Below are 21,611 nucleotides of genomic sequence, written 5' to 3' on the forward strand. Positions count from 1 at the left end.
CATGGACTCTTGCTAATATGAAAGAAATGAATTTATCAGGTAAGTTCTTACATAAATTATGTTTTTTCAGATGAATTTTTAAATGAACATCATCATTCTGATACTGATGATGGTTCTTCTGGTTCAGAGGTTTCTGTCTCAGAGGTTGATGCTGATAAATCTTTGTATTTGTTCAAGATGGAATTTATTCGTTCTTTATTTAAAGAAGTATTAATTGCTTTAGAAATAGAGGATTCTGGTCCTCTTGATACTAAATCTAAACGTTTAAATAAGGTTTTTAAATCTCCTGTAGTTATTCCAGAAGTGTTTAATCTCCCTGATGCTATTTCTGAAGTAATTTCCAGGGAATGGAACAATTTGGGTAAATCTTTTACTCCTTCTAGACGTTTAAGCAATTATATCCTGTGCCATCTGACAGATTAGAGTTTTTTGGGACAAAATCCCTAAGGTTATGGGGCTGTCTCTACTCCTGCTAAATGTACTACTATTCCTACGGCAGATAGTACTTCATTTAAGGATCCTTTAGATAGGAAAATTGAATCCTTTCTAAGAAAAGCTTACTTATGTTCAGGTAATCTTCTTAGACCTGCTATATTTTTAGCGGATGTTGCTGCAGCTTCAACTTTTTGGTTAGAAGTTTTAGCGCAACAAGTAACAGATCATAATTTTATAGCATTATTATTGTTCTATAACATGCTAATAATTTTATTGGTGATACCATCTTTTGATATCATTAGAGTTGATGTCAGGTATATGTCTCTAGCTATTTTAGCTAGAAAAGCTTTATGGATTAAACTTGGAATGCTGATATGTCTTCTAAGTCAACTTTGCTTTTCCTTTCTTTCCAGGGTAATAAATTATTATCTCAACTGTTTCTGGAAGGAAGGGAACTTTTTTACCAAAGGATAAAAAATCCAAGGTAAATTTAGGTTTTATAATCATTTTTCGTTCTTTTCCTCACAACAAGGAACAAAAGCCTGATCCTTCATCCTCAGGAGCGGTATCAGTTTGGAAACTATTTCCAGTTTGGAATATATCCAAGCCTTATAGAAACCTATAGCCAGCTCCTAAGTACCCATGAAGGTGCGGCCCTTATTCCAGTTCAGCTGGTATGGGGCAGATTACGTTTTCTTCAAAGAAATTTGGATCAATTCCGTTCTCAATCTCTGGTTTCAGAACATTGTTTCAGAAAGGTACAGAATTGGCTTCAAGTTAAGGCCTCCTGCTAAGAGATTTTTTTCTTTCCCGTGTCCCAGTTAACACAGCAAAGGCTCAGCATTTCTGAGATGTGTTTCAGATCTAGAGTTGGCTGGAGTATTTATGCCAGTTCCAGTTCTGGAACAGGGGCTGGGGTTTTATTTTATCTCTTCATTGTACCAAAGAAGGTCAATTCCTTCAGACCAGTTCCGGATCTATCAATATTGAATCGTTATGTAAGGATACCAACATTCAAGATGGTTACTGTAGGACTATCCTGCCTTTTGTTTAGCAAGGGCATTATATGTCTACAATAGATTTACAGGATGTGTATCTGCATATTCCGATTCATCCAGATCACTTTTAGTGTCTGAGATTCTCTTTTTAGACAAGCATTACCAGTTTTGTGGCTCTACCGTTTGGCCTAGCCTCAGTTCCAAGAATTTTTTTCAAAGGTTCTCGGTGCCCTTCTTTCTGTAATCAGAGAACAGGGTTTTGGTATTTCCTTATTTGGACGATATCTTGGTACTTGCTCAGTCTTCTCATTTTCGAAGAATCTCATACGAATCGACTTGTGTTGTTTCTTCAAGTTCATGGTTGGAGGATCAATTTACCAATCAGTTCATTGATTCCTCAGACAAGGGTAACCTTTTTAGGTTTCTAGATAGATTCAGTGTCTATGACTCTGTCCTTGTCAGACAAGAGAAGTTTAACATTGATATCAGCTTGTCAAAACCTTCAGTCACAATCATTCCCTTTGGTAGCCTTATGCATGGTAATTTTAGGTCTTAGGACTGCCGCATCAGATGCAATCTCCTTTGCTCGTTTTTAACATGCGACCTCTTCAGCTCTGTATGCTGAACCAATGGTGCAGGGATTACTCAAAGATATCTCAATTAATATCTTTAAACCGATTATACGACACTCTCTGACATGGTGGACAGATCACCATCGTTTAGTTCAGGGGGCTTCTTTGTTCTTCCGACCTGGACTATAATCTCAGCAGATGCAAGTCTTACAGGTTGGGGAGCTGTGTGGGGGTATCTGACGGCACAAGGGGTTTGGGAATCTCAGGAGGTGAGATTTCCGATCAATATTTTGGAACTCCGTGCAATTTTCAGAGCTCTTCAGTCTTGGCCTTTTTTGAAGAGAGAGTTGTTCATTTGTTTTCAGATAGACAATGTCACAACTGTGGCATACATCAATCATCAAGGAGGGACTCACAGTCCTCTGGCTATGAAAGAAGTATCTCGAATTTTGGTTTGGGCGGAATCCAGCTCCTGTCTAATCTCTGTGGTTCATATCCCAGGTATGGACAATTGGAAAGCGGATTATCTCAGTCGCCAAACGTTGCACCTGGGCGAATGGTCTTCACCCAGAGGTATTTCCTCAGATTGTTCAAATGTGGGAATTCCCAGAAATAGATCTGATGGCTTCTCATCTAAACAAGAAACTTACCTGGTATCTGTTCGGATCCCGGGATCCTCGGGCGGAGGCAGTGGATGCATTATCTCTTCCTTACAAGTGTCATCATGCCTATATCTTTCCGCCTCTAGTTCTTCTTCCAAGGGTATTCTCCAATATTCTAAAGGAATGCTCATTTGTCCTGCTTGTAGCTCCAGCATGGCCTCACAGGTTTTGGTATGCGGATCTTGTCCGGATGGCCTCTTGCCAGCTGTGGACTCTTCCGTTAAGACCAGTCTTTCTGTCTCAAGGTTCTTTTTTTCCATCAGGATCTCAAAACCTTAATTTTAAGGTATGGAGTTTGAACGCTTGATTCTTGGTCAAAGAGGTTTCTCTGACTCTGTGATTGATACTATGTGACAGGCTCGTAAATCTGTATCTAGAGAGATATATTATAGAGTCTGGAAGACTTATTTTTCTTCAGGATGGTTTAGATAAAGGTTTGTCCGCAAGTTCCTTGAAAGACAAATATCTGCTCTTTCTGTTCTTTTTCATAGAAGGATTGCTAATCTTCCTGATATTCATTGTTTTGTACAATCTTTGGTTCATATAAAACCTGTCATTAAGTCAATTTCTCCTCCTTGGAGTTTGAATTTGGTTCTGGGGGCTCTTCAAGCTCCTCCGTTTGAACCTATGCATTCATTGGACATTAAATTACTTTCTTGGAAAGTTTTGTTCCTTTTGGCAATCTCTTCTGCCAGAAGAGTTTCTGAATTATCTGCTCTTTCTTGTGAGTCTCCTTTTCTGATTTTTCATCAGGATAAGGCGGTGTTGCGAACTTCTTTTGAATTTTTACCTAAAGTTGTGAATTCCAACAACATTAGTAGAGAAATTGTGGTTCCTTCATTATGTCCTAATCCTAAGAATTCTAAGGAGAAATCGTTGCATTCTTTGGATGTTGTTAGAGCTTTGAAATATTATGTTGAAGCTACTAAGTCTTTCCGAAAGACTTCTAGTTTATTTGTTATCTTTTCCGGTTCTAGAAAAGGCCAGAAAGCTTCTGCCATTTCTTTGGCATCTTGGTTGAAATCTTTAATTCATCTTGCCTATGTTGAGTCGGGTAAAACTCCGCCTCAGAGGATTACTGCTCATTCTACTAGGTCAGTTTCTACTTCCTGGGCATTTAGGAATGAAGCTTCGATTGTTCAGATTTGCAAAGCAGCAACTTGGTCCTCTTTGCATACTTTTACTAAATTCTACCATTTTGATGTATTTTCTTCTTCTGAAGCAGTTTTTGGTAGAAAAGTACTTCAGGCAGCGGTTTCAGTTTGAATCTTCTGCTTATGTTTTTCATTAAACTTTATTTTGGGTGTGTATTATTTTCAGCAGGAATTGGCTGTCTTTATTTTATCCCTCCCTATCTAGTGACTCTTGTGTGGAAAGATCCACATCTTGGGTAATCATTATCCCATACGTCACTAGCTCATGGACTCTTGCTAATTACATGAAAGAAAACATAATTTATGTAAGAACTTACCTGATAAATTAATTTCTTTCATATTAGCAAGAGTCCATGAGGCCCGCCCTTTTTTTGTGGTGGTTATGATTTTTGTATAAAGCACAATTATTCCAATTCCTTATTTTTTATGCTTTCGCACTTTCTTATCACCCCACTTCTTGGCTATTCGTTAAACTGAATTGTGGGTGTGGTGAGGGGTGTATTTATAGGCATTTTATGGTTTGGGAAACTTTGCCCCTCCTGGTAGAAATGTATATCCCATACATCACTAGCTCATGGACTCTTGCTAATATGAAAGAAATGAATTTATCAGGTAAGTTCTTACATAAATTATGTTTTTTTCTTACCTTAAAATTTGACTTTTTTTCCTGTAGGCTGTTGGGCTCACGGGGGCTGAAAATGCTTCATTTTATTGCGTCATTCTTGGCGTGGACTTTTTTGGCGTAAAAAGTTTTTTTTCTGTTTCCGGCGTCATACGGAAGTTGCGTAATTTTTGACGTTTTTTTGCGCCAAAAGTGTTGGCGTTCCGCATGTGGCGTCATTTTTGGCGCCAAATAATGTGGGCGTCTTTTTTTGCCGCTAAAAAATATGGGCGTCAATTTTGTCTCCACATTATTTAAGTCTCATTATTTATTGCTTCTGGTTGCTAGAAGCTTGTTCACTGGCATTTTTTCCCATTCCTGAAACTGTCATTTAAGGAATTTGATCAATTTTGCTTTATATGTTGTTTTTTCTATTACATATTGCAAGATGTCCCAGATTGACACTGAGTCAGAAGATACTTCTGGAAAAACGCTGCCTGGTGCTGGATCTACCAAAGTTAAGTGTATCTGTTGTAAACTTGTGGTATCTGTTCCTCCAGCTGTTGTTTGTAATGAATGTCATGACAAACTTGTTAATGCAGATAATATTTCCTTTAGTAATGTTACATTACCTGTTGTGGTTCCATCAACATCTAATACTCAGAGTGTTCCTGTTAACATAAGAGATTTTGTTTCTAAATCTATTAAGAAGGCTATGTCTGTTATTCCCCCTTCTAGTAAACGAAAAAGGTCTTTTAAAACTTCTCATTTTTTAGATGAATTTTTAAATGAACATCATCATTCTGATTCTGATAGTGGTTCCTCTGGTTCAGAGGATTCTGTCTCAGAGGTTGATGCTGATAAATCTTCATATTTATTCAAAATGGAATTTATTCGTTCTTTACTTAAAGAGGTCTTAATTGCATTAGAAATAGAGGATTCTGGTCCTCTTGATACTAAATCTAAACGTTTAAATAAGGTTTTTAAATCTCCTGTAGTTATTCCAGAAGTTTTTCCTGTCCCTGATGCTATTTCTGAAGTAATCTCCAGGGAATGGAATAATTTGGGTAATTCATTTACTCCTTCTAAACGTTTTAAGCAATTATATCCTGTGCCATCTGACAGATTAGAATTTTGGGACAAAATCCCTAAGGTTGATGGGGCTGTCTCTACTCTTGCTAAACGTACTACTATTCCTACGGCAGATAGTACTTCCTTTAAGGATCCTTTAGATAGGAAGATTGAATCCTTTCTAAGAAAAGCTTACTTATGTTCAGGTAATCTTCTTAGACCTGCTATATCTTTAGCGGATGTTGCTGCAGCTTCAACTTTTTGGTTAGAAGCTTTAGCGCAACAAGTAACAGATCATAACTCTCATAGCATTGTTAATCTTCTTCAACATGCTAATAACTTTATTTGTGATGCCATCTTTGATATCATTAGAGTTGATGTCAGGTATATGTCTCTAGCTATTTTAGCTAGAAGAGCTTTATGGCTTAAAACTTGGAATGCTGATATGTCTTCTAAGTCAACTTTGCTTTCCCTTTCGTTCCAGGGTAATAAATTATTTGGTTCTCAGTTGGATTCTATTATCTCAACTGTTACTGGAGGGAAAGGAACTTTTTTACCACAGGATAAAAAATCTAAAGGTAAATTTAGGTCTAATAATCGTTTTCGTTCCTTTCGTCACAATAAGGAACAAAAGCCTGATCCTTCGCCCTCAGGAGCGGTATCAGTTTGGAAACCATCTCCAGTCTGGAATAAATCCAAGCCTTTTAGAAAACCAAAGCCAGCTCCCAAGTCCACATGATGGTGCGGCCCTCATTCCAGCCCAGCTGGTAGGGGGCAGATTACGATTTTTCAAACAAATTTGGATCAATTCAATTCACAATCTTTGGATTCAAAACATTGTTTCAGAAGGGTACAGAATTGGCTTCAAGATAAGGCCTCCTGCAAAGAGATTTTTTCTTTCCCGTGTCCCAGTAAATCCAGCGAAGGCTCAAGCATTTCTGAAATGTGTTTCAGATCTAGAGTTGGCTGGAGTAATTATGCCAGTTCCAGTTCTGGAACAGGGGCTGGGGTTTTATTCAAATCTCTTCATTGTACCAAAGAAGGAGAATTCCTTCAGACCAGTTCTGGATCTAAAAATATTGAATCGTTATGTAAGGATACCAACATTCAAAATGGTAACTATAAGGACTATTCTGCCTTTTGTTCAGCAAGGGCATTATATGTCCACAATAGATTTACAGGATGCATATCTGCATATTCCGATTCATCCAGATCACTATCAGTTTCTGAGATTCTCTTTCCTAGACAAGCATTACCAGTTTGTGGCTCTGCCGTTTGGCCTAGCAACAGCTCCAAGGATTTTTACAAAGGTTCTCGGTGCCCTTCTGTCTGTAATCAGAGAACAGGGTATTGTGGTATTTCCTTATTTGGACGATATCTTGGTACTTGCTCAGTCTTCACATTTAGCAGAATCTCATACGAATCGACTTGTGTTGTTTCTTCAAGATCATGGTTGGAGGATCAATTTACCGAAAAGTTAATTGATTCCTCAAACAAGGGTTACCTTTTTAGGTTTCCAGATAGATTCAGTGTCCATGACTCTGTCTCTGACAGACAAGAGACGTCTAAAATTGATCTCAGCTTGTCGAAACCTTCAATCACAATCATTCCCTTCGGTAGCCTTATGCATGGAAATTCTAGGTCTTATGACTGCTGCATCGGATGCGATCCCCTTTGCTCGTTTTCACATGCGACCTCTTCAGCTCTGTATGCTGAACCAGTGGTGCAGGGATTACACAAAGATATCTCAATTAATATCTTTAAAACCGATTGTACGACTCTCTCTGACGTGGTGGACAGATCACCATCGTTTAGTTCAGGTAGCTTCTTTATTCTTCCGACCTGGACTGTAATTTCAACAGATGCAAGTCTTACAGGTTGGGGAGCTGTTTGGGGGTCTCTGACAGCACAAGGGGTTTGGGAATCTCAGGAGGTGAGATTACCAATCAATATTTTGGAACTCCGTGCAATTTTCAGAGCTCTTCAGTCATGGCCTCTTCTAAAGAGAGAATCGTTCATTTGTTTTCAGACAGACAATGTCACAACTGTGGCATACATCAATCATCAAGGAAGGACTCACAGTCCTCTGGCTATGAAAGAAGTATCTCGAATACTGGTATGGGCGGAATCCAGCTCCTGTCTAGTTTCTGCGGTTCATATCCCAGGTATAGACAATTGGGAAGCGGATTATCTCAGTCGCCAAACGTTACATCCGGGCGAATGGTCTCTTCACCCAGAGGTATTTCTTCAGATTGTTCAAATGTGGGGACTTCCAGAAATAGATCTGATGGCTTCTCATCTAAACAAGAAACTTCCCAGGTATCTGTCCAGATCCAGGGATCCTCAAGCGGAAGCAGTGGATGCATTGTCACTTCCTTGGAAGTATCATCCTGCCTATATCTTTCCGCCTCTAGTTCTTCTTCCAAGAGTAATCTCCAAGATTCTGAAGGAATGCTCGTTTGTTCTGCTGGTGGCTCCAGCATGGCCTCACAGGTTTTGGTATGCGGATCTTGTCCGGATGGCCTCTTGCCAACCGTGGACTCTTCCGTTAAGACCAGACCTTCTGTCGTAAGGTCCTTTTTTCCATCAGGATCTCAAATCCTTAAATTTAAAGGTATGGAGATTGAACGCTTGATTCTTAGTCAAAGAGGTTTCTCTGACTCTGTGATTAATACTATGTTACAGGCTCGTAAATCTGTATCTAGGAAGATATATTATAGAGTCTGGAAGACTTACATTTCTTGGTGTCTTTCTCATCACTTTTCCTGGCATTCTTTTAGAATTCCGAGAATTTTACAGTTTCTTCAGGATGGTTTGGATAAAGGTTTGTCTGCAAGTTCCTTGAAAGGACAAATCTCTGCTCTTTCTGTTCTTTTTCATAGAAAGATTGCTAATCTTCCTGATATTCATTGTTTTGTACAAGCTTTGGTTCGTATAAAACCTGTCATTAAGTCAATTTCTCCTCCTTGGAGTTTGAATTTGGTTCTGGGGGCTCTTCAAGCTCCTCCGTTTGAACCTATGCATTCATTAGACATTAAATTACTTTCTTGGAAAGTTTTGTTTATTTTGGCCATCTCTTCTGCTAGAAGAGTTTCTGAATTATCTGCTCTTTCTTGTGAGTCTCCTTTTCTGATTTTTCATCAGGATAAGGCGGTGTTGCGAACTTCTTTTAAATTTTTACCTAAGGTTGTGAATTCTAACAACATTAGTAGAGAAATTGTGGTTCCTTCATTATGTCCTAATCCTAAGAATTCTAAGGAGAGATCATTGCATTCTTTGGATGTAGTTAAAGCTTTGAAATATTATGTTGAAGCTACTAAGAATTTCCGAAAGACTTCTAGTCTATTTGTTATCTTTTCCGGTTCTAGGAAAGGTCAGAAGGCCTCTGCCATTTCTTTGGCATCTTGGTTGAAATCTTTAATTCATCATGCTTATGTTGAGTCGGGTAAAACTCAGCCTCAAAGGATTACAGCTCATTCTACTAGGTCAGTTTCTACTTCCTGGGCGTTTAGGAATGAAGCTTCAGTTGATCAGATTTGCAAAGCAGCAACTTGGTCTTCTTTGCATACTTTTACTAAATTCTACCATTTTGATGTGTATTCTTCTTCTGAAGCAGTTTTTGGTAGAAAAGTACTTCAGGCAGCTGTTTCAGTTTGATTCTTCTGCTTATAATTTCAGTTTTTTTCATTATAAGATTTAAACTTTATTTTGGGTGTGGATTATTTTCAGCGGAATTGGCTGTCTTTATTTTATCCCTCCCTCTCTAGTGACTCTTGCGTGGAAGATCCACATCTTGGGTAGTCATTATCCCATACGTCACTAGCTCATGGACTCATTCATTTCTTTCATATTAGCAAGAGTCCATGAGGCCCACCCTTTTTTTGTGGTGGTTTTGATTTTTTTGTATAAAGCACAATTATTCCAATTCCTTATTTTTTATGCTTTCGCACTTTTTTTCTTATCACCCCACTTCTTGGCTATACGTTAAACTGATTTGTGGGTGTGGTGAGGGGTGTATTTATAGGCATTTTGAGGTTTGGGAAACTTTGCCCCTTTTGGTAGGAATGTATATCCCATACGTCACTAGCTCAGCGACTCTTGCTAATATGAAAGAAATGAATTTATCAGGTAAGTTATTACATAAATTATGTTTTTTAAATTGAAAATCTTTTAACAAACATTTTTTTATATCTCATTGAAACCTGCTTATTTTCTTAAAACTTGTCTTAAATTTTTTTAAACAACATATCAACCAAGTCTTTAGTCTGTGCAAAGCTAAAAACGAAGTATTGTTGCCGTTTTACAGGGGTTTCGGAATGATTATAGAGAAAATACCCTAGATACATTTAAAAATAGCCTGGATACATTTCTATATATAAACAAAATTCATGGATATGATTGCTAGTATTAAATGAGTCACCTTTTCTTTCATGTAATTAGCAAGAGTCCATGAGCTAGTGACGTATGGGATATACATTCCTACCAGGAGGGGCAAAGTTTCCCAAACCTTAAAATGCCTATAAATACACCCCTCACCACACCCACAATTCAGTTTTACAAACTTTGCCTCCTATGGAGGTGGTGAAGTAAGTTTGTGCTAGATTCTACGTTGATATGTGCTCCGCAGCAGGTTGGAGCCCGGTTTTCCTCTCAGCGTGCAGTGAATGTCAGAGGGATGTGAGGAGAGTATTGCCTGTTTGAATTCAATGATCTCCTTCTACGGGGTCTATTTCATAGGTTCTCTGTTATCGGTCGTAGAGATTCATCTCTTACCTCCCTTTTCAGATCGACGATATACTCTTATATATATATACCATTACCTCTGCTGATTTTCGTTTCAGTACTGGTTTGGCTTTCTACAAACATGTAGATGAGTGTCCTGGGGTAAGTAAGTCTTTTTCCCTGTGGGCTGTTAGGCTCGCGGGGGCTGAAAATGCTTCATTTTATTGCGTCATTCTTGGCGCAGACTTTTTTGGCGCAAAAAAATCTTTTCTGTTTCCGGCGTCATACGTGTCGCCGGAAGTTGCGTCATTTTTTGACGTTCTTTTGCGCCAAAAATGTTGGCGTTCCGGACGTGGCGTCATTTTTGGCGCCAAAAGCATTTAGGCACCAAATAATGTGGGCGTCTTATTTGGCACTAAAATAATATGGGCGTCGCTTTTGTCTCCACATTATTTAAGTCTCATTTTTTCTTTGCTTCTGGTTGCTAGAAGCTTGTTCCTTGGCATTTTTTCCCATTCCTGAAACTGTCATTTAAGGAATTTGATCAATTTTGCTTTATATGTTGTTTTTTCTCTTACATATTGCAAGATGTCTCACGTTGCATCTGAGTCAGAAGATACTTCAGGAAAATCGCTGTCTGGTGCTGGAACTACCAAAGCTAAGTGTATCTGCTGTAAACTTTTGGTAGCTATTCCTCCAGCTGTTGTTTGTATTAATTGTCATGACAAACTTGTTAATGCAGATAATATTTCCTTTAGTAATGTACCATTACCTGTTGCAGTTCCATCAACATCTAATGTTCAGAATGTTCCTGATAACATAAGAGATTTTGTTTCTGAATCCATCAAGAAGGCTATGTCTGTTATTCCTCCTTCTAGTAAACATAAAAAATCTTTTAAAACTTCTCTTTATACAGATGAATTTTTAAATGAACATCATCATTCTGATTCTAATGACTCTTCTGGTTCAGAGGATTCTGTCTCAGAGATTGATGCTGATAAATCTTCATATTTATTTAAAATTGAATTTATTCGTTCTTTACTTAATGAAGTACTAATTGCTTTAGAAATTGAGGATTCTGGTCCTCTTGATACTAAATCTAAACGTTTAGATAAGGTCTTTAAATCTCCTGTGGTTATTCCAGAAGTTTTTCCTGTTCCTGGTGCTCTTTCTGAAGTAATTTCCAGAGAATGGAATAATTTGGGTAATTCATTTACTCCTTCTAAACGTTTTAAGCAATTATATCCTGTGCCGTCTGACAGATTAGAATTTTGGGACAAAATCCCTAAAGTTGATGGGGCTATTTCTACCCTTGCTAAACGTACTACTATTCCTACGTCAGATGGTACTTCGTTTAAGGATCCTTTAGATAGGAAAATTGAATCCTTTCTAAGAAAAGCTTATCTGTGTTCAGGTAATCTTCTTAGACCTGCTATATCATTGGCTGATGTTGCTGCAGCTTCAACTTTTTGGTTGGAAACTTTAGCGCAACAAGTAACAGATCATGATTCTCATAATATTATTATTCTTCTTCAACATGCTAATAATTTTATCTGTTATGCCATTTTTGATATTATCAGAGTTGATGTCAGGTTTATGTCTCTAGCTATTTTAGCTAGAAGAGCTTTATGGCTTAAAACTTGGAATGCTGATATGTCTTCTAAATCGACTCTACTTTCCATTTCTTTCCAGGGTAACAAATTATTTGGTTCTCAGTTGGATTCTATTATCTCAACTGTTACTGGTGGGAAAGGAACTTTTTTACCACAGGATAAAAAATCTAAGGGTAAAAACAGGGCTAATAATCGTTTTCGTTCCTTTCGTTTCAACAAAGAACAAAAGCCTGATCCTTCATCCTCAGGAGCAGTTTCAGTTTGGAAACCATCTCCAGTCTGGAATAAATCCAAGCCTTCTAGAAAAGCAAAGCCAGCTTCTAAGTCCACATGAAGCAAAGCCAGCTTCTAAGTCCACATGAAGGTGCGGCAGGTTACGTTTTTTCAAAGAAATTTGGATCAATTCTGTTCACAATCTTTGGATTCAGAACATTGTTTCAGAAGGGTACAGAATTGGTTTCAAGATAAGACCTCCTGCAAAGAGATTTTTTCTTTCCCGTGTCCCAGTAAATCCAGTGAAAGCTCAAGCATTTCTGAAATGTGTTTCAGATCTAGAGTTGGCTGGAGTAATTATGCCAGTTCCAGTTCTGGAACAGGGGCTGGGGTTTTATTCAAATCTCTTCATTGTACCAAAGAAGGAGAATTCCTTCAGACCAGTTCTGGATCTAAAAATATTGAATCGTTATGTAAGGATACCAACGTTCAAAATGGTAACTGTAAGGACTATCTTGCCTTTTGTTCAGCAAGGGCATTATATGTCCACAATAGATTTACAGGATGCATATCTGCATATTCCGATTCATCCAGATCATTATCAGTTCCTGAGATTCTCTTTTTTGGACAAGCATTACCAGTTTGTGGCTCTGCCGTTTGGCCTAGCTACAGCTCCAAGAATTTTTACAAAGGTTCTCGGTGCCCTTCTGTCTGTAATCAGAGAACAGGGTATTGTGGTATTTCCTTATTTGGACGATATCTTGGTACTTGCTCAGTCTTTACATTTAGCAGAATCTCATACAAATCGACTTGTGTTGTTTCTTCAAGATCATGGTTGGAGGATCAATTCACTAAAAAGTTAATTGATTCCTCAGACAAGGGTAACCTTTCTGGGTTTCCAGATAGATTCAGTGTCCATGACTCTGTCTTTGACAGACAAGAGACGTCTAAAATTGAATTCAGCTTGTCGAAACCTTCAGTCACAATCATTCCCTTCGGTAGCCTTATGCATGGAAATTCTAGGTCTTATGACTGCTGCATCGGACGCGATCCCCTTTGCTCGTTTTCACATGCGACCTCTTCAGCTCTGTATGCTGAATCAATGGTGCAGGGATTACACAAAGATATCTCAATTAATATCTTTAAATCCGATTGTACGACACTCTAACGTCTAACGTGGTGGACAGATCACCATCGTTTAATTCAGGGGGCTTCTTTTGTTCTTCCGACCTGGACTGTAATTTCAACAGATGCAAGTCTGACAGGTTGGGGAGCTGTGTGGTGATCTCTGACGGCACAAGGAGTTTGGGAATCTCAGGAGGGTGAGATTACCGATCAATATTTTGGAACTCCGTGCAATTTTCAGAGCTCTTCAGTCTTGGCCTCTTCTGAAGAGAGAATCGTTCATTTGTTTTCAGAGAGACAATGTCACAACTGTGGCATACATCAATCATCAAGGAGGGACTCACAGTCCTTTGGCTATGAAAGAAGTATCTCGAATTCTGGTTTGGGCGGAATCCAGCTCCTGTCTAATCTCTGCGGTTCATATACCAGGTATAGACAATTGGGAAGCGGATTATCTCAGTCGCCAAACGTTGCATCCGGGCGAATGGTCTCTTCACCCAGAGGTATTTCTTCAGATTGTTCAAATGTGGGAGCTTCCAGAAATAGATCTGATGGCGTCTCATCTAAACAAGAAACTTCCCAGGTATCTGTCCAGATCCCGGGATCCTCAGGCGGAAGCAGTGGATGCATTATCACTTCCTTGGAAGTATCATCCTGCCTATATCTTTCCGCCTCTAGTTCTTCTTCCAAGAGTAATCTCCAAGATTCTGAAGGAATGCTCGTTTGTTCTGCTGGTAGCTCCGGCATGGCCTCACAGGTTTTGGTATGCGGATCTTGTCCGGATGGCCTCTTGCCATCCGTGGACTCTTCCGCTAAGACCAGACCTTCTGTCGCAAGGTCCTTTTTTCCATCAGGATCTCAAATCCTTAAATTTAAAGGTATGGAGATTGAACGCTTGATTCTTGGTCAAAGAGGTTTCTCTGACTCTGTGATTAATACTATGTTACAGGCTCGTAAATCTGTATCCAGAGAGATATATTATAGAGTCTGGAAGACTTATATTTCTTGGTGTCTTTCTCATCATTTTTCTTGGCATTCTTTTAGAATTCCGAGAATTTTACAGTTTCTTCAGGATGGTTTAGATAAAGGTTTATCCGCAAGTTCTTTGAAAGGACAAATCTCTGCTCTTTCTGTTCTTTTTCACAGAAAGATTGCTAATCTTCCTGATATTCGTTGTTTTGTACAAGCTTTGGTTCGTATAAAACCTGTCATTAAGTCAATTTCTCCTCCTTGGAGTTTGAATTTGGTTCTGGGGGTTCTTCAAGCTCCTCCTTTTGAACCCATGCATTCATTGGACATTAAATTACTTTCTTGGAAAGTTTTGTTCCTTTTGGCGATCTCTTCTGCCAGAAGAGTCTCTGAATAATCTGCTCTTTCTTGTGAGTCTCCTTTTCTGATTTTTCATCAGGATAAGGCGGTGTTGCGAACTTCTTTTGAATTTTTACCTAAGGTTGTGAATTCCAACAACATTAGTAGAGAAATTGTAGTTCCCTCATTATGTCCTAATCCTAAGAATTCTAAGGAGAAATCGTTGCATTCTTTGGATGTTGTTAGAGCTTTGAAATATTATGTTGAAGACTTCTAGTCTATCTTTTCCGGTTCTAGAAAAGGCCAGAAAGCTTCTGCCATTTCTTTGGCATCTTGGTTGAAATCTTTAATTCATCATGCCTATGTCGAGTCGGGTAAAACTCCGCCTCAAAGGATTACAGCTCATTCTACTAGGTCAGTTTCTACTTCCTGGGCGTTTAGGAATGAATCTTCGGTTGATCAGATTTGCAAAGCAGCAACTTGGTCCTCTTTGCATACTTTTACTAAATTCTACCATTTTGATGTATTTTCTTCTTCTGAAGCAGTTTTTGGTAGAAAAGTACTTCAGGCAGCGGTTTCAGTTTGTTTTTCATTAAACTTTATTTTGGGTGTGGATTATTTTCAGCAGGAATTGGCTGTCTTTATTTTATCCCTCCCTCTCTAGTGACTCTTGCGTGGAAAGAGCCACATCTTGGGTAATCATTATCCCATACGTCACTAGCTCATGGACTCTTGCTAATTACATGAAAGAAAACATAATTTATGTAAGAACTTACCTGATAAATTCATTTTTCATATTAGCAAGAGTCCATGAGGCCCGCCCTTTTTTGTGGTGGTTATGATTTTTTTGTATAAAGCACAATTATTCCAATTCCTTATTTTATATGCTTTCGCACTTTTTTCTTATCACCCCACTTCTTGGCTATTCGTTAAACTGAATTGTGGGTGTGGTGAGGGGTGTATTTATAGGCATTTTAAGGTTTGGGAAACTTTGCCCCTCCTGGTAGGAATGTATATCCCATACGTCACTAGCTCATGGACTCTTGCTAATATGAAAGAAATGAATTTATCAGGTAAGTTATTACATAAATTATGTTTTTTAAATTGAAAATCTTTATTTATTTTAGATTTGTATAGGTTGAACTCGATGGACTTCGGTCTTTTTTCATCCTTATCTACTATGTTACTATGTTAAAACGGAAATGCACATTAGCTTTGGGGTTGTCTAGTTAAGAAAAGTCTATTCCAGAATTTTCATTATTTAAAAAAAATAGATAATCCCTTTATTACTTATTCCCCAGGTTTGCATAACCAAAACGGCTATAGTAATATACTTTTTACCTCTGTGGTTACCTTGTATCTAAGCCTCTGCAAACAGCCCCCTTTTCTCCAACATAGGTGTGTCCGGTCCACGGCGTCATCCTTACTTGTGGGATATTCTCTTCCCCAACAGGAAATGGCAAAGAGCCCAGCAAAGCTGGTCACATGATCCCTCCTAGGCTCCGCCTACCCCAGTCATTCTCTTTGCCGTTGTACAGGCAACATCTCCACGGAGATGGCTTAGAGTTTTTTAGTGTTTAACTGTAGTTTTTATTATTCAATCAAGAGTTTGTTATTTTGAAATAGTGCTGGTATGTACTATTTACTCAGAAACAGAAAAGAGATGAAGATTTCTGTTTGTATGAGGAAAATGATTTTAGCAACCGTAACTAAAATCCATGGCTGTTCCACACAGGACTGTTGGGAGCAATTAACTTCAGTTGGGGGAACAGTGTGCAGTCTCTTGCTGCTTGAGGTATGACACATTCTAACAAGACGATGTAATGCTGGAAGCTGTCATTTTCCCTATGGGATCCGGTAAGCCATGTTTATTACGATCATAAATAAGGGCTTCACAAGGGCTTATTAAGACTGTAGACTGTTTCTGGGCTAAATCGATTCATTATTAACACATATTTAGCCTTGAGGAATCATTTTATCTGGGTATTTTGATATAATAATATCGGCAGGCACTGTATTAGACACCTTATTCCTTAGGGGCTTTCCCAAAGCTTAAGCAGAGCCTCATTTTCGCGCCGGTGTGGCGCACTTGTTTTTGAGAGGCATGGCATGCAGTCGCATGTGAGAGGAGCTCTGATACTTAGAAAAGACTTTCTGAAGGCGTCATTTGGTATCGTATTCCCCTTTGGGCTTGGTTGGGTCTCAGCAAAGCAGATACCAGGGACTGTAAAGGGGTTAAAGTTTAAAACGGCTCCGGTTCCGTTATTTTAAGGGTTAAAGCTTCCAAATTTGGTGTGCAATACTTTTAAGGCTTTAAGACACTGTGGTGAAAATTTGGTGAATTTTGAACAATTCCTTCATGTTTTTTCGCAATTGCAGTAATAAAGTGTGTTCAGTTTAAAATTTAAAGTGACAGTAACGGTTTTATTTTAAAACGTTTTTGTACTTTGTTATCAAGTTTATGCCTGTTTAACATGTCTGAACTACCAGATAGACTGTGTTCTGAATGTGGGGAAGCCAGAATTCCTATTCATTTAAATAAATGTGATTTATGTGATAATGACAATGATGCCCAAGATGATTCCTCAAGTGAGGGGAGTAAGCATGGTACTGCATCATTCCCTCCTTCGTCTACACGAGTCTTGCCCACTCAGGAGGCCCCTAGTACATCTAGCGCGCCAATACTCCTTACTATGCAACAATTAACGGCTGTAATGGATAATTCTGTCAAAAACATTTTAGCCAAAATGAACCCTTGTCAGCGTAAGCGTGGCTGCTCTGTTTTAGATACTGAAGAGCATGACGACGCTGATATTAATATCTCTGAAGGGCCCCTAACCCAGTCTGATGGGGCCAGGGAGGTTTTGTCTGAGGGAGAAATTACTGATTCAGGGAACATTTCTCAACAGGCTGAACCTGATGTGATTGCATTTAAATTTAAGTTGGAACATCTCCGCATTCTGCTTAAGGAGGTATTATCCTCTCTGGATGATTGTGAAAAGTTGGTCATCCCAGAGAAACTATGTAAAATGGACAAGTTCCTAGAGGTGCCGGGGCTCCCAGAAGCTTTTCCTATACCCAAGCGGGTGGCGGACATTGTTAATAAAGAATGGGAAAGGCCCGGTATTCCTTTCGTCCCTCCCCCCATATTTAAAAAATTGTTTCCTATGGTCGACCCCAGAAAGGACTTATGGCAGACAGTCCCCAAGGTCGAGGGAGCGGTTTCCACTTTAAACAAACGCACCACTATACCCATAGAGGATAGTTGTGCTTTCAAAGATCCTATGGATAAAAAATTAGAAGGTTTGCTTAAAAAGATGTTTGTTCAGCAGGGTTACCTTCTACAACCAATTTCATGCATTGTCCCTGTCGCTACAGCCGCATGTTTCTGGTTCGATGAGCTGATAAAGACGCTCGATAGTGATTCTCCTCCTTATGAGGAGATTATGGACAGAATCAATGCTCTCAAATTGGCTAATTCTTTCACCCTAGACGCCACTTTGCAATTGGCTAGGTTAGCGGCTAAGAATTCTGGGTTTGCTATTGTGGCGCGCAGAGCGCTTTGGTTGAAATCTTGGTCGGCTGATGCGTCTTCCAAGAACAAGCTACTAAACATTCCTTTCAAGGGGAAAACGCTGTTTGGCCCTGACTTGAAAGAGATTATCTCTGATATCACTGGGGGTAAGGGCCACGCCCTTCCTCAGGATCGGCCTTTCAAGGCAAAAAATAGACCTAATTTTCGTCCCTTTCGTAAAAACGGACCAGCCCAAAGTGCTACGTCCTCTAAGCAAGAGGGTAATACTTCTCAAGCCAAGCCAGCTTGGAGACCAATGCAAGGCTGGAACAAGGGAAAGCAGGCCAAGAAACCTGCCACTGCTACCAAGACAGCATGAAATGTTGGCCCCCGATCCGGGACCGGATCTGGTGGGGGGCAGACTCTCTCTCTTCGCTCAGGCTTGGGCAAGAGATGTTCTGGATCCTTGGGCGCTAGAAATAGTCTCCCAAGGTTATCTTCTGGAATTCAAGGGACTTCCCCCAAGGGGGAGGTTCCACAGGTCTCAGTTGTCTTCAGACCACATAAAAAGACAGGCGTTCTTACATTGTGTAGAAGACCTGTTAAAAATGGGAGTGATTCATCCAGTTCCATTAAGAGAACAAGGGATGGGGTTCTACTCCAATCTGTTCATAGTTCCCAAAAAAGAGGGAACGTTCAGACCAATCTTAGATCTCAAGATCTTAAACAAGTTTCTCAAGGTTCCATCGTTCAAGATGGAAACCATTCGAACTATTCTTCCTTCCATCCAGGAAGGTCAATTCATGACCACGGTGGATTTAAAGGATGCGTATCTACATATTCCTATCCACAAGGAACATCATCGGTTCCTAAGGTTCGCATTCCTGGACAAACATTACCAGTTCGTGGCGCTTCCTTTCGGATTAGCCACTGCTCCAAGGATTTTCACAAAGGTACTAGGGTCCCTTCTAGCTGTGCTACGACCAAGGGGCGTTGCGGTAGTACCTTACTTGGACGACATTCTGATTCAAGCGTCGTCCCTTCCTCAAGCAAAGGCTCACACGGACATCGTCCTGGCCTTTCTCAGATCTCACGGATGGAAAGTGAACGTGGAAAAGAGTTCTCTATCCCCGTCAACAAGGGTTCCCTTCTTGGGAACAATTATAGACTCCTTAGAAATGAGGATTTTTCTGACAGAGGTCAGAAAAACAAAACTTCTAGACTCTTGTCGGATACTTCATTCCGTTCCTCTTCCTTCCATAGCTCAGTGCATGGAAGTGATCGGGTTGATGGTAGCGGCAATGGACATAGTTCCTTTTGCGCGCATTCATCTAAGACCATTACAACTGTGCATGCTCAGTCAGTGGAATGGGGACTATACAGACTTGTCTCCGAAGATACAAGTAAATCAGAGGACCAGAGACTCACTCCGTTGGTGGCTGTCCCTGGACAACCTGTCACAAGGGATGACATTCCGCAGACCAGAGTGGGTCATTGTCACGACCGACGCCAGTCTGATGGGCTGGGGCGCGGTCTGGGGATCCCTGAAAGCTCAGGGTCTTTGGTCTCGGGAAGAATCTCTTCTACCGATAAATATTCTGGAACTGAGAGCGATATTCAATGCTCTCAAGGCTTGGCCTCAGCTAGCGAGGACCAAGTTCATACGGTTTCAATCAGACAACATGACAACTGTTGCGTACATCAACCATCAGGGGGGAACAAGGAGTTCCCTAGCGATGGAAGAAGTGACCAAAATCATTCTATGGGCGGAGTCTCACTCCTGCCACCTGTCTGCTATCCACATCCCAGGAGTGGAAAATTGGGAAGCGGATTTTCTGAGTCGTCAGACATTGCATCCGGGGGAGTGGGAACTCCATCCGGAAATCTTTGCCCAAGTCACTCACCTGTGGGGCATTCCAGACATGGATCTGATGGCCTCTCGTCAGAACTTCAAAGTTCCTTGCTACGGGGCCAGATCCAGGGATCCCAAGGCGGCTCTAGTGGATGCACTAGTAGCACCTTGGACCTTCAAACTAGCTTATGTGTTCCCGCCATTTCCTCTCATCCCCAGGCTGGTAGCCAGGATCAATCAGGAGAGGGCGTCGGTGATCTTGATAGCTCCTGCGTGGCCACGCAGGACTTGGTATGCAGATCTGGTGAATATGTCATCGGCTCCACCTTGGAAGCTACCTTTGAGACGAGACCTTCTTGTTCAGGGTCCGTTCGAACATCCGAATCTGGTTTCACTCCAGCTGACTGCTTGGAGATTGAACGCTTGATTTTATCGAAGCGAGGATTCTCAGATTCTGTTATCGATACTCTTGTTCAGGCCAGAAAGCCTGTAACTAGAAAGATTTACCACAAAATTTGGAAAAAATATATCTGTTGGTGTGAATCTAAAGGATTCCCTTGGGACAAGGTTAAGATTCCTAGGATTCTATCCTTCCTTCAAGAAGGATTGGAAAAAGGATTATCTGCAAGCTCCCTGAAGGGACAGATTTCTGCCTTGTCGGTGTTACTTCACAAAAAGCTGGCAGCTGTGCCAGATGTTCAAGCCTTTGTTCAGGCTCTGGTTAGAATCAAGCCTGTTTACAAACCTTTGACTCCTCCTTGGAGTCTCAATTTAGTTCTTTCAGTTCTTCAGGGGGTTCCGTTTGAACCCTTACATTCCGTTGATATTAAGTTATTATCTTGGAAAGTTTTGTTTTTAGTTGCAATTTCTTCTGCTAGAAGACTTTCAGAATTATCTGCTCTGCAGTGTTCTCCTCCTTATCTGGTGTTCCATGCAGATAAGGTGGTTTTACGTACTAAACCTGGTTTTCTTCCAAAAGTTGTTTCTAACAAAAACATTAACCAGGAGATTATCGTACCTTCTCTGTGTCCGAAACCAGTTTCAAAGAAGGAACGTTTGTTGCACAATTTGGATGTTGTTCGCGCTCTAAAATTCTATTTAGATGCTACAAAGGATTTTAGACAAACATCTTCCTTGTTTGTTGTTTATTCAGGTAAAAGGAGAGGTCAAAAAGCAACTTCTACCTCTCTCTCTTTTTGGATTAAAAGCATCATCAGATTGGCTTACGAGACTGCCGGACGGCAGCCTCCCGAAAGAATCACAGCTCATTCCACTAGGGCTGTGGCTTCTACATGGGCCTTCAAGAACGAGGCTTCTGTTGATCAGATATGTAGGGCAGCGACTTGGTCTTCACTGCACACTTTTACCAAATTTTACAAGTTTGATACTTTTGCTTCTTCTGAGGCTATTTTTGGGAGAAAGGTTTTGCAAGCCGTGGTGCCTTCCATTTAGGTGACCTGATTTGCTCCCTCCCTTCATCCGTGTCCTAAAGCTTTGGTATTGGTTCCCACAAGTAAGGATGACGCCGTGGACCGGACACACCTATGTTGGAGAAAACAGAATTTATGTTTACCTGATAAATTTCTTTCTCCAACGGTGTGTCCGGTCCACGGCCCGCCCTGGTTTTTTAATCAGGTCTGATAATTTATTTTCTTTAACTACAGTCACCACGGTACCATATGGTTTCTCCTATGCAAATATTCCTCCTTAACGTCGGTCGAATGACTGGGGTAGGCGGAGCCTAGGAGGGATCATGTGACCAGCTTTGCTG

The 21,611-nt window shown here is 40.2% G+C and overlaps 1 protein-coding gene across 1 annotated transcript in view; it reads left to right on the forward strand.

Annotated features, from left to right (window-relative positions):
- WDFY2 (WD repeat and FYVE domain containing 2) overlaps positions 1 to 21,611 on the forward strand; it is a 336,435-nt gene that overhangs the window by 221,613 nt on the left and 93,211 nt on the right. The window lies entirely within an intron of this gene.

Source organism: Bombina bombina, chromosome 3 (genome assembly GCF_027579735.1).
Source record: "Bombina bombina isolate aBomBom1 chromosome 3, aBomBom1.pri, whole genome shotgun sequence".
Classification (NCBI taxonomy): domain Eukaryota; kingdom Metazoa; phylum Chordata; class Amphibia; order Anura; family Bombinatoridae; genus Bombina; species Bombina bombina.